The sequence below is a fragment of the Dipodomys spectabilis genome, unplaced genomic scaffold (genome assembly GCF_019054845.1).
Source record: "Dipodomys spectabilis isolate Male_0828 unplaced genomic scaffold, ASM1905484v1 ptg000046l, whole genome shotgun sequence".
NCBI lineage: Eukaryota > Metazoa > Chordata > Mammalia > Rodentia > Heteromyidae > Dipodomys > Dipodomys spectabilis.
In genome coordinates this window covers 3,588,905-3,601,311 of record NW_024870723.1, presented here as the reverse complement: position 1 = coordinate 3,601,311, position 12,407 = coordinate 3,588,905, and the positions used below count along the sequence as shown (strand labels likewise).

General features: G+C 36.1%; 1 pseudogene; it reads right to left on the bottom strand.

Moving 5' to 3' along the window:
- Window positions 1-10,727, bottom strand: part of LOC122107063 — a 47,370-nt pseudogene extending 36,643 nt beyond the window's left edge.
- Between the last annotated feature and the right edge of the window lie 1,680 nt (window positions 10,728-12,407).

The window sequence follows — 12,407 nt, the reverse complement described above, 5'->3', positions numbered from 1 at the left end:
CTTAGGTTCCCTGATTTTTATTCTCCTTACTGCTATTAATGACTAAAACACCCATCTATGCATCTTCAAAGATGTCTGATTTAGGAAAATTGTTTTGCAGCTCTGTCTCTTAAAAATTATGTGTAAGCCAGGTACCAGTGGCCCATCCTTGTTATTCTAACAACTCAGGAGGCTGAGATCTGGAGGATAGAATTAAAGGCTAGCCTGGATTTAAAAAAATGTGGGACTCCATCTCTAAAGTAATCAGCAGAAAGCAGTACTGAAGGCACGGCTCAGGTGATAGAGCATCAGCCAAACCAATTAAGCAATCTAAATTATCCAAACCCCAGAGCTAACAGCAACAAAAAACAGAATACATAATGAAATAGTAGTTATTATCTGTTATGTGTATCAAGCATTGTCCTACCAGGCAACGAAGCCAGTCTCTAACTTAAAAATAATGAAAAATAGAACAGGAGTAGGCATCCAGAAAAATACCTGATTCATTTTATGTTCAGAAATCTATAGTGCATATCTATGGGTGCCACCAGCCAGGTTCTCTTGTATTCAATCTGGTGGCCAGGCATAAACACTTGCCTGGCAAGTCACAAAGAAAGTTTAGCTTTGAAACTAATGTGGATAAACTTGAAGGTATTTTCTAATTAGTAGTGCCTACAATTAAAACCCCAGCTCACCAGCCAGCACTCTAACAGCTTACTCTGTATATTAATATTACTGCCCTAAAGCATTGTCTTCAATTGCAAGAAGGATGTTACCCAATGAAACCATTCCAGAGAGGACAAAGCATTGTAAATAATTTTATTGAACATTCTACGATGTTCACAATACATTTAAACCAACTTATCGGTAGCAGCAATAATAGCTTCAAAGACTCCACAAAACTTCCAACAGACGTAGTTACCAACCATAAACAACTCTCAGTATCTTCACCCAGATGTAATTAATCCTCACTGCAAGATTTAAGACTAACACCATTAGAATAACCTCAGATCTTTCTTACCAACCTATCATTGTTTGTCTTTCAGTTTCACAGAGTAATGTATATGAAATCAGTGTGTAAAGAAATAATCAAATTAATGTAACTTCCACAGTCTGAAAGCCTTATATTTGCTCACTCACATTAAATACAGTAAGGTTCTGCTAAGTGACCTATACTAATCTGGGATTTTTATCTCACCCTGATCTTGGATTTTATCCCATCCAGTCAACCTTATTTCTCTGTGAAACTAACACTACCACATTTCTCTCAAGCTTTCTCTTCAAAGGAGGGCTTTCTGCCCCTATTTCATTGTCTGTGTCTCTCAATTGTCACAGGGTGAGCCTCTTCTTCATCTCTGCAAATCTATCTCTATTTTATTTTCTCTTCAAAGTGCAAATATTTGAAAATATGCAATAGATCAAGCCTTTGTTAAGATGCCTTTCAGATTAGGTTAACATAAGGGTGAGATGAACAGCAAAGTGATACGATTCTTTCTGTGTGTGTGTGTGTGTGTGTGTGTGTGTGTGTGTGTGTGTGCATGTTTGTGTGTGTGTGTGTGTGCATGTTTGTGTGTGTGTGTGCATGCACGCTCAGGCACGTATACAAGTCCAAAGAGAAAAGTAGACAAACATGCCATCAGCCCTTTCATCAAATACCAACCAAACTAAAAAGAAAACTAAAGAAAAATTCAGGTCCACATTTCACAAGAAATGAATGAGGAACTCTATTTCCAATGCAATAGAAATGAAAAGAGATGAGATGCAGAGAGAGAGGGAGAGAGAGGAAGAGAGGGAGACACAGAGAAGAAGAGAGAGAGAGAGAGAGAGAGAGAGAGAGAGAGAGATGGGGGAAATCAATGCACACCAGTATATCTTGGATCAGCACATTTTAAAACAAAATGTACCTTTGTATCTAAAAATCGGAGCGCCATGAATATTTAACAGAGGGAGAGAGAAGAATGATTTTGTCAGCTTGTAAAGCAAGTCCCAGGGAAGCTTAAATTCTGCTGTGTTCTATTAACATCTCAGCTCAGTAAACAAAATGAGTCATTCAGGGGAGAAGGAGATGAAGGAGGTGAAGATCAGGGGGAGGCTGAATGAGTGGGGACTTCTGAGGCTAGGGAAGGGACAGAGTCAGAAATGAGAGTGAAGGGGACAGACTAGTGATGCCAGGCAGTAATCATGAGCTCTCTGGCTGGGGAAAGAGCAGCTGGAGGTGGCCAATGAAGAGAATTTGTAAAATTCTGCCAGTTCTTAGAGCCAAAAGAGGCAGGGAGTGGCTATTGTAGTCAAAGGATCTAAGAGATTGATTTGGCTACTCTGGGATGCATGTCTTGTCCGGTTAATCTCTCCAAGGCTCTCTGTCTTCATCTCTAAAAGGATTGGAATACCAACTCCCTGCTTTAGAAGAATATCTCGGGGATAAATGAGGTGCATTAGCCAAAATCCATGCTAAATATTTGATGGCTGTGTCTGAAGCTACACAGGGGAATATCTGAGCAGCTTACCAGTTTCATGGGGGGATGATTCTTAATGTGCCATAATTCAGGACTTTTATGATGGCCCAACCCCTGTCATTATGACTCAGATAATGCTCCCGGGAGGTTGCCTGATATCTAGAAAACAGTATTCTGCAGGCTAATGATTTATTGATGCCTTGACTATGAAGTCTGCATGAAAGGAAAACGATCAGTGGAGCTAGGATGGTATAAGTAGGTATGTAGTTGCATTAAACAATTCTAATCAGTGAATTTGGCATTTCCTTCATCCTTTACTCCTCTCCCCATTGCCCTGTCAGGCTTCAGCCTAGCTGCTTTATCATGTAAGTTTTCACAGACAACTTTTGGAAGAATCAGCTAGTAGTAGCAGAAACAAATTGAGGTAGGGAATCTGAAATGATAACTGCAGTGAACAGTACTCAGGAATTTGAGCAAGCCACTTCTCATTTTTTTGTTTAAGTTTTACACTATTAGTGTTTAAAGTATCACATATAAAGAGGCTTTTTTGTTTCTTTGTGTTTTTTGTTTGTTTGTTGTTGTTGTTGTTGATGATGTGCTTATCCTGGGGCTTGAATTCAGTGCTTGGGTTCTGTCCTTGAGCTTTTTTTTTTTTTTTTTTTTTGGTTGTGGGGTTTGAAATCTGGGCCTGGGGGATGTCCCCCAGCTTCTCAGCTCAAGGCTAACACTTGAGCCATAGCACCCCTTTTGGTTTTCTGGTGGTTAGTTGGAGATAAGAGTCTCACAGACTTTCCTGCCTGGGCTGGCTTTGAACCATTATCCTTCGATATCAGCCATCTGAGTAGCTAAGATTATAGGCCTGAGCCTTACACTATTTTCTAATGTGTAGAGAAAAATACTTTACATGAGTATTTTTTTTTGTATAAGTGAAGGAGGAAGAAAGAGACTTTCATTCTATTTAACACACAGAACTTCCATCTTTATGATTTTTTTCCCCCAACCACTATGGGCTCTGAGCATATATTTCAAGTCTATGGGCCTTGAGGAAAAGCACAGAAATCTGTCACCACCTGAACCAACCATTAACTAATTAAGAGGGAGCAAATCAAGTTGTCAAAAACCTTTAAAACTAATAAGTCCTAGTAAATCTCAAGCTTTCTTTTTTTTCTGTTTTTAATTTAGGGAGGTACACAGTAAACCTATCACTTCAAGGCCAGGCAAGCTTAACACAAGTCACAAGTCTATTAGCAAGAGATCCTCAAAAAGAAGATTTCTCATTAAATGTACCAGCCCCGAGGCCATCGCTTCACTCAAAGCTTGTCCTTGGTACCTTAATTTTTGAGGAAATGGCAGATATTCAAAGGAATGAGAAGAAGGCATCCAAGCTGTCTCCTAGGATTCTCTCCAGCCTTCAGGCAATTATTCTAAAAGCAAAAATCTTTTGTAGGAAAGGACAGTTGACACCCATCAATTACCTCCTAAGCAGATTAATTCCTCTTTATGGCTTCTTGGTGATCAAACTAGAGCACAGGTGCCATCTCCCTGCAGGTTGACTTTGCCTTCCCTGAAATAGGGAAGCCACCCAAGAGTCAAAGAGTAATGGATGTCCTGCGCTTGTCACAGTAGAGATGGAGACAAATGGCCTAGGTCCATGTAACTGAGACTTTATCTGCAAAACAGCACATAGGAGCATTACTGAAGAGAGTTCTTTGCAAAGAATCACAGGTATCTTAGTTTGTGTTATATTGCTATTAAACATATTTGACTATGGGAAATGTATACAGAAAATAGATAACATTTGTTCAACAGTTCTTTTGAGTAGAAATTCCAAATAGCTTAGTTCCATCATTCAAAAAAACAAAAAACAAAAACAGAAAGCAAGAACAGCAACAGATGCTTAGCAGAATCATAACATGGCCAAGAACTAGAAAGGAAGGCAAGTAAATGCAGAAGGGAGTAGGGCTTTATAACAGCTTACTCTTGTGAGAACAAATCCACTCATATGAATTGATAACTTCCTGGCAGATGGACTTTTTAATCCTTTCTGAAGGAAGTGGAACATGATTGAATCATGACCTATCTCCTGATTGACCTCCTCTCTTACATTTTCTACCACCTGATTATTACCATTATACTGGGAACCAATTTTCTAGAATATGAACTGTTGACATTCATACCAGATCCAAACCATAGTATAACTTCTATTCTAAACATAAGGGATGAAGTTGAAAAGTCAAAGTTCCTTCCATCTTTCACATACGTGAGAATTGGGTAGAGATAGAATGAGGCTAACATTTTGCATACCATACAAAGTTTTTCATTATGTAAGATCATAGAGGAGAATAATATTACAAAAGAAGCAATACCTGAACTGCAACTGCAATGTTAAGTAGGATTTATGATGGCAAACTAAAAGAAGGAAGGCTACGCCAGTAGGGAAACATTATATTTAATGTCAAGAAGACCAGCAAAGAAATGGCTTGTATTTGTTTGTTCTTCTTCTTTGTTTCTTTTTTTTTCATTTTTTTTGAGGGGGGGGGTGGTTGTGGGACTTGAACTCTGGGCTTGGGTGCTGCCCCTGAGCTCTTCAGTTCAAGGTAAGTGCTCTACCATTTGAGCCACAGTGCCACTTACCGTTTTCTGGTGTCTAATTGGAGATAAGAGTCTCACAGATTTTCCTGCCTAGGCTGGCTTTGAACCATGACCCTCAGATCTCAGCCTCCTGACTAGCTAGGATTATAGGCATGAGCCACCCGTGTCCGGTTTGTTTTTTTCTTCTTAAGAGCATTTCAGTATAAAGTATTCTTCTGACATACTTGTTTACCTAACAAAAATGCAAAATCTATATACCATGTCTGAAAGATGCTAGTATCTAATATTGAGAAGGTACATGGCTTGGTTGGATATACATAATAGAATTTTCATTCTAGAAGTTGTATAGGTTTACACAGGAACAGTGCAACAAAGAATAAACTAATTCAGCAGTGATACTCACTAGACACTATGTTAGAAATGAACTATACAACTTGGGCAGGGATGGGGATCACAGAGAGAAAAATAAGAGAGGGGTGACACTGTTCAGAAAGAAATCTACTCAGCACCTGACTCATGTAACTATAACCCCTCCATATAACACCTTTACAATAAAATTTAAATTAAAAAACAACAAAATGAAGAGCAAGATAACAGAAACAGGAGACAGAAAAAGACGTTTTTTTCGGCATAAATATCAAATGTAAACGGCTTTTGTGTTGCATATATAAATAAAATCTTGTTTCTGGAGGAAAAGCAAAAAAAAAGAAAAGAAAAGAAAAAGATATTATTTCAATAATGTAGGAAAATGGTGAGATCCCATAGCTAGATAAGAAGAACTTAGATAAATAGCATAACTGAGATTTTTGGGTATTTTTTATTTTATTGTATTGTAAAGATGCAGGACAGTTACATGAGTAAGGCAGTGAGTACATGCCTTGTCAAGTATTGTTACCCCTTCCCTTGTTGTTCTCCCACTATCCTTTCCCTTCCCACCTCCCACACTCCTCCCCAATGCCCCCCCTCCAAAGTTGTAAAGTTCATTTCCAGTGTACAGTCCTGTGGGTCTCATTCTTGCAATGGGTCATCCTGTGTCCTTGTTTCTGTGTTTCGTTATTCTCCTTCCCTTCCTTAGATTAAACAATCATATATACAAGACATAGTGAAAACAGGGAATATACCATAGGAGGAAGAACATACAAAGGAAACAAAAATTCACATAGTACATGTAAAACAACATATTAAGTGAAGTAAGCCAGTCTCAAAGAAATGTAGGTCCCATGGTTTTCCTTATTTGTAACTATTAGTATTTGTATAGGATAATCTTATGAGACAAGCTGAAAAGGTCAAAGTTCAAAAATTATGTACATATGACCATATAAGATGATGTTAAGTGAAATGAATTCCAAGATATGGACACAAGAGGTCTGTCTTTGTTGTTGTTGTTTTAAATGACTGAGATATCAAGTGTTGAAATTAGCACAGAAGTAGATAAGGAAGATTGTATTTGATGATTTTCCTAGGTTTGAACAATTATAAAAACTCCCTCAAGGTAAATTTTCCATTTTCCATTTTCTCAAGTATTTTTTATGACAATGCTTCAATAAATTTGATGGCACCATAAGTCCATAAGATGATGAAAGTCCCTTCAAATTATCAAGTAGGGATTTGGACACCGATTCTTGCACTGGTTTAACCTTGCTTTCTTGTCTGGCACTCTACCTCTTGAACCATGCCTCCATTCTGGCTTTTTTTCTGCCTAATTGGAGATGGTGTAGATTGAAGATTTCTGCTCAGGATGGTTTTGAATTTGATCCTGTAGATTTCAGGCTACTGAGTAGCTAGGATTACAGGCATGATCTGTGAGAACCTGGCTTCTGGTTTGTTTTATGTTTTGTTTTGTTTTATTTTTATTTTTACTTTTTCTTCTTTTCAGTTTTTTCTTTTTGTTTTCTTTCTTTTTTTCTGAAGATTTTAGCAGAAATTTATTTTAGTAAATAAATTTAGTAATTAGAGAGACATTTTAAAAAGAGATAAAAAGAATTCTTGTTCTCCTTGTAAGCAAAAAAGACTCAAAAATGGAATATCCTATCTGTAGCTTTTAGATTTTTTTGTATGCATTTCTATGTTCTTCCTAAATTCTTATACAATGCTTATAGATAGGAAAAATGAGTAAGGCCTACCTAAAATATAGATAACCTACGGAACTTATTTTTGTAAGGTGTGTTTTGTATTCTATCAGTACCCATCAATGGATTTGGTAGGTTGTTTAGCATTTCAAAAGTTCAGACAGATCTAGATAACCCCACCTGCATCTCCTAATCTTATAATTTTAAATTTAAAAGGAGATATACTGGGAAGGAAACTTACCAGCCTACAGTTTTCTTTCTGGTTTTAACTTCTTTTTTTGATTATTATTTTTTATTGTGAAAATACCATACAGAGGGGTTACAATTACACGGGCAAGAAAATGAGTACATTTCTTATCAAGCATTGTTGCCTCCTCCTTTGTTTCCCCTTCCCATACCTTTCCATCTCCCCCTACCCCCTCGCCAAAGTTGTAAAGTTCGTTTTCCAACATAATGATTTGTACATCTCATTGTTGCAATGGTTTTAATTTCTGAGTCTGGTCCTTTTGATATGCACTGAAAATACTTCTCATCTCTCCATTCTGCTTTATTTTCCCTCTAAATAACACTGGTTTCTTTCACTCTTCAAATGGGATGTAGATCCATATGCTTATAGCTACTTATTGATGATCCATATTCTATAGCTACTTATAGATGAGAGCTTACAGTTACTGTGAATCATGATCAAAATATGAGGCAGATTAAAAGACATCAAATTATTGTTTGGCTTTTTCTTCGTATTTTAAATTAATATCTGTTAACCTCATTGGACATTCTAAGCACAACATGAATATTAGGGAAGAAAATAGCCAAAGTCCAAAGGATTCTCATCCGTTCTCAGTGGCAGAACCCATTGTCCTTTGTCAACTGATTCTCTCAAAAAGTGAATCCTTTAGGACAAGATAGAAAAACCACCTGGGAATTGGGTTTTTATATAGCTTAGGAAGAGTAGAAAAATAAATGTTTCAATGTCCATTTTAATTGGACATTAGATTACTTGGTGATTTGTGTGTGTGTGTGTATATGTGTGTGTTTAATGTGCATTAAAGAGCTAGAATTGTTAAGCAGGTAGTGAAAAGATAAATCAATGTTCTTGTGTGAAGAACAAAAAATAAATCTTGGAGTAAAAATGAAAAACACAAAATGAGATGAAATTTTTAATTAGATATTTATGTACCCTTTATGAGGTTAAACATTTGTGTATTTTTTGAGAATTATTAAGACTGCATTCAGAATAATCACAGAAATAGTCATTCTGAAGTGAATTTCATTTCTCAGTAGTATATAGGATGATTGATATTTATGAAAAATAATAAATGGTTGTGGATATCAAGTTGTTTAGTCCTGAGTTAAGCTCCCTATTAAATTCAGGTATGAAATTAATTTTAGCAGTTCATTATAAAAATCACCGTTAAATGTTTACCTGTGCTTCAGGTATTGAAGTATGTTTGTCTTGAATTTATGGTAAATCAAACACTAATCCTCATATCTGGGTGATTATGACCCAATTACTTTCCTGTATAGATACAAATAACTTTGAATTTAACATATCTTTCTGTGTACTTCAGCAAAGCAAATGCTAGAAAACTAGACCAGAAGATCATCTATTTTGAATACATTTGGGAAAGCATTTTCAGTATTGAAGAAAATATTTTTGAGAAGAAAATAGGCTTTTTTCATTCAAATTAGGATTCTCTGGACTTGGTCTGAGAAAGCTAGCCAATCAGCACCCAAATCTGTTCAATCACACTCTTAAAATTGTGACCTCAATTCTGTGCCTACCTTTACTGCCCAAAGTCAACTTCTCATCTCTAGGATCATAGTCCATAGTCCTCATCTCTCTTAAGCTTCCTGCGCTTAGAATCTGCAATGGAATCTCTAGAAAACAGGTACCTTGTTCATTGACTGCCTGAATATCTCTAATGATTTCTTCAGCTAAAATGGAAGTGCAGTAATCAGTTTCCAATGACCTGGTCCCTACAGGTTCACTCTGGTGGTCATACTACAGCCATCTACAACATTTTCTTAATTTTTTCTGAATTGTTATTTTATTTCAACATGTATTCGTAGAAGCTGACCTTTCTAGCTAGAGTTGTCTTCTCTTTCAGTGCACTGAAATATTCCTGTTTACTTGATACGACCTGGCTTTCCTGTAGTTTAGTCTCTGAGTCTCCAGTTCCCTTGGTTTCCTTTAAACACTGCAATGGTTTTCATATTAGTTTAGAATTATCTCTTCATAAACTGCCACTGAAAGATAACCTTTTGAGAAAAGAGGATTAACATCTATATTTTGCATAAAGAATCTTTCAACTTTTGTTATCTAGGTTTTGATATTCTAAAGTTCTGTATATTTTTTGTAAAATAATGTATGGATTATCAATGTGCCTATATTCTTACTGTAATGGGAATCCAATGAATGGGAAGACAATGACTCATAAGAAGAAACTTCTATGTAGGCCAGAACTACATTCAAATCCTACTTCTATTATGTATTCTCTGTGTAACTTTTGACAACTTTCTAGAGTTGTTCAAGGTTTAGATTTATTATCTGTAAAATTAGGATAATAATATTTAGCTCATTGTCAGGACTAAGTGTAATAATGATTGTAAATCCCTTGGCTTAATTCCTGGCATAGCATGGCCCTTAATAAATTATTTATATTGAAACTATTGCTATTAATTACTGTTTTAAACTGAGCAAGGAACCAATCTTCATAAAATGTACTTCTGCTCATCTATTTAAATGAAATTGACAATTAAAGTTCCCATCTTGCCCTCCTGATAAGATGTAATAATTATCAAATTAAATATTATATGTTATAATGCCTTAAAATTATACCAAACCATATAATTATTCATATTAATTACTACACTTCTCAGAAATCAGGTCACAGCTGGGTGCTGATGGTTATGTCTATAATGCTAGGGAGTCAGGGAAGCTGAGATATGAGGATCCCAGGTCAAAGCCAGCCCAAGCAGAAAGGTATGAGACTCTTCTTTCCAAGTGATGGGCAAAGATCTGGAATTTGAGGTCTGGCTCAAGTGGTACAGTATAAGCTTTGCATAAAAAAAATCAATTAAGAATGTGAGGCTCTGAGTTCAAGCCTCAGTATCAGCAATATTAAAAGAAAATTAAATCTCAATTCACATGGAAGGGATGAGAACGTGGCTGTAAATTTTCTGTCTAAAATGAGAGCTGTTGCCTTTGAGTCAGTCAAGGTTAAGAATTGAAGGTGAGACGAATACTGTCAGAACTTTTTGTATGTCATGGCTCACATTATAAACCAGTAATTTTATCTTTCTCTGGTCCCAATAACTGTCTACTACATGTAGAATATTAGCTTCAGTTCTGTCTCAAAGTAGCATCCTCATGTGTCTGGTGTAAACTGACAAGATGATTTAAGGATCTTTCTGTCAAGATTGTGTCTTTCAAGATTTAAAGGCAACCAGTTTTTAATATCTTGACTGAATCATTTAAATATTTTTAATTATATTGAGTAGGCAGTAGAGTGCTTATTTTTCTTTCCCAATATTTGCCCAAGCGTCTGAAACATCTAGCAATATTGCTATAAATTTGAAAATATTAAATTGCAAATATCTACTTAAAAGCTTTACCTCCCAAGAGACCCATAACCGTATGTGAAATAATGGACAGTTTTTCCATGAAGGTTTAACTACAATGAATGTCTACATAATTTCTCTGTATTATTATTAAACCTACAGCTCTTTCTACTCAGTCTGTCTTAGAATGGGTGCCTTACAATACAGCTGGAAGTACTCCAGCTGTGTGTTCAGCTGGACAATTTACTAGCCAACACAAATTAAAAATTATGTTTCTTTATCTTTGAAATGAGGATAATAACATTTTCCTGCCTTCCCCTCCAAAAGCTCATAGTGTTCAAATGGTATACTGGAAGTGGAGATAATTTGCTAAATGAAAATAATTCTTCAGACAAGGTTATATACACATGGTTACATACTGCATAAGGGCCATTTGTTTGATTTGCATTAGAACACTTACTTACTGACCAGGTTCTAAGGTGAGGCTGAAGCTGCTAGTTGTAGGACTACATGGAAAAGTAGTTCTTTGACCTGTGAACTGTCCCTGAGCAATTTTTCTCAAGGCTAGTGCTCTACCATTTTGAGCCACAGCACCACTTCTGGTTTTCTGGGGGTCTGGGCTGAATTTGAACCATGATCTTCAGATCTAAGCCTCCTGTAAAGCTAGAATTACAGTCATGAGCCACGGGCAACCAGCTAAGAAGCAGTTCTTGGGGGATTCCTCTGTCTGTCTGTCTGTCTGTCTGTCTTCTGTCTCTCTCTCTCTCACTCTTCCTCGCTCTCTCTCCTATTGATCTATTATCTATTAGGAAATTTTTCCTCAAAAAATATATAGATAAGCAAATGTGTGTATACATTATTTTCATTTTGCACAGACCGTTATTTTCATTTCAGGTTATAAATTATTTCTTCTTTCTGAAATGATTAATACTATTCACCTACTTTGATTAGTACCACTCACTTGCTTTGCCTCTAATTATGACATCTCCTTAGGCAATGCTTCTCCAGGGTGCCTTCTGTGACTTTGAGGCAATTCTTTTAAGTGTACCTATCCATCCTTTCCTACCACCTCCCACTTAAACTTTCCCTTTTATCACTTATCCACTGTTAGGATGATCATCTATTTTGCTGTAGGACTACAGACAAGAATTCTGGATTAGGAAAAAGGTTATTCATAATTTCAGGTCGAGCAACAAGCCAATGTCTTAGCACAGAAGAGAAATTTAACATACATTTGTCAAAAATGAAAGAGAAGTTGAATGTGAAATTTTCCATTTGTGTTATCTTCTTAAATCAAGTCTAACATTCATTAGTAATGCCTCTGCTTCTCCTTCAATATTCGCAGTGTAATGTTTATGTTCAAGAAATTGTAATTTTGTAGCCATAAAAAAAAAAACAGAAAGTAATTTGCATTTACTAAAGTATATTGTTAATCAAGTAGCTGTAAGTACTATGAATGTAGAGGTGAATCGGAGTAAGATCTCTATTTCCATACTATGGTGAAAGCATTATTAAGTATCAATATATTGATAGATGATCGATACAGTATATATATATATATATATATGCACATACACATATACTTAACATGCATGTATGTTTAATGTATGTGTGTTTAATGAAAACATCTACATATGTATCACTACATATATCGTCGCTCCTATGTAACTAATGGTGGATTATGGTTTTCAAATTTTCTTACCCTTAGTCTAGAAAGTGATCATACCTCTGCCTAAGAGTCCTCAAGCCA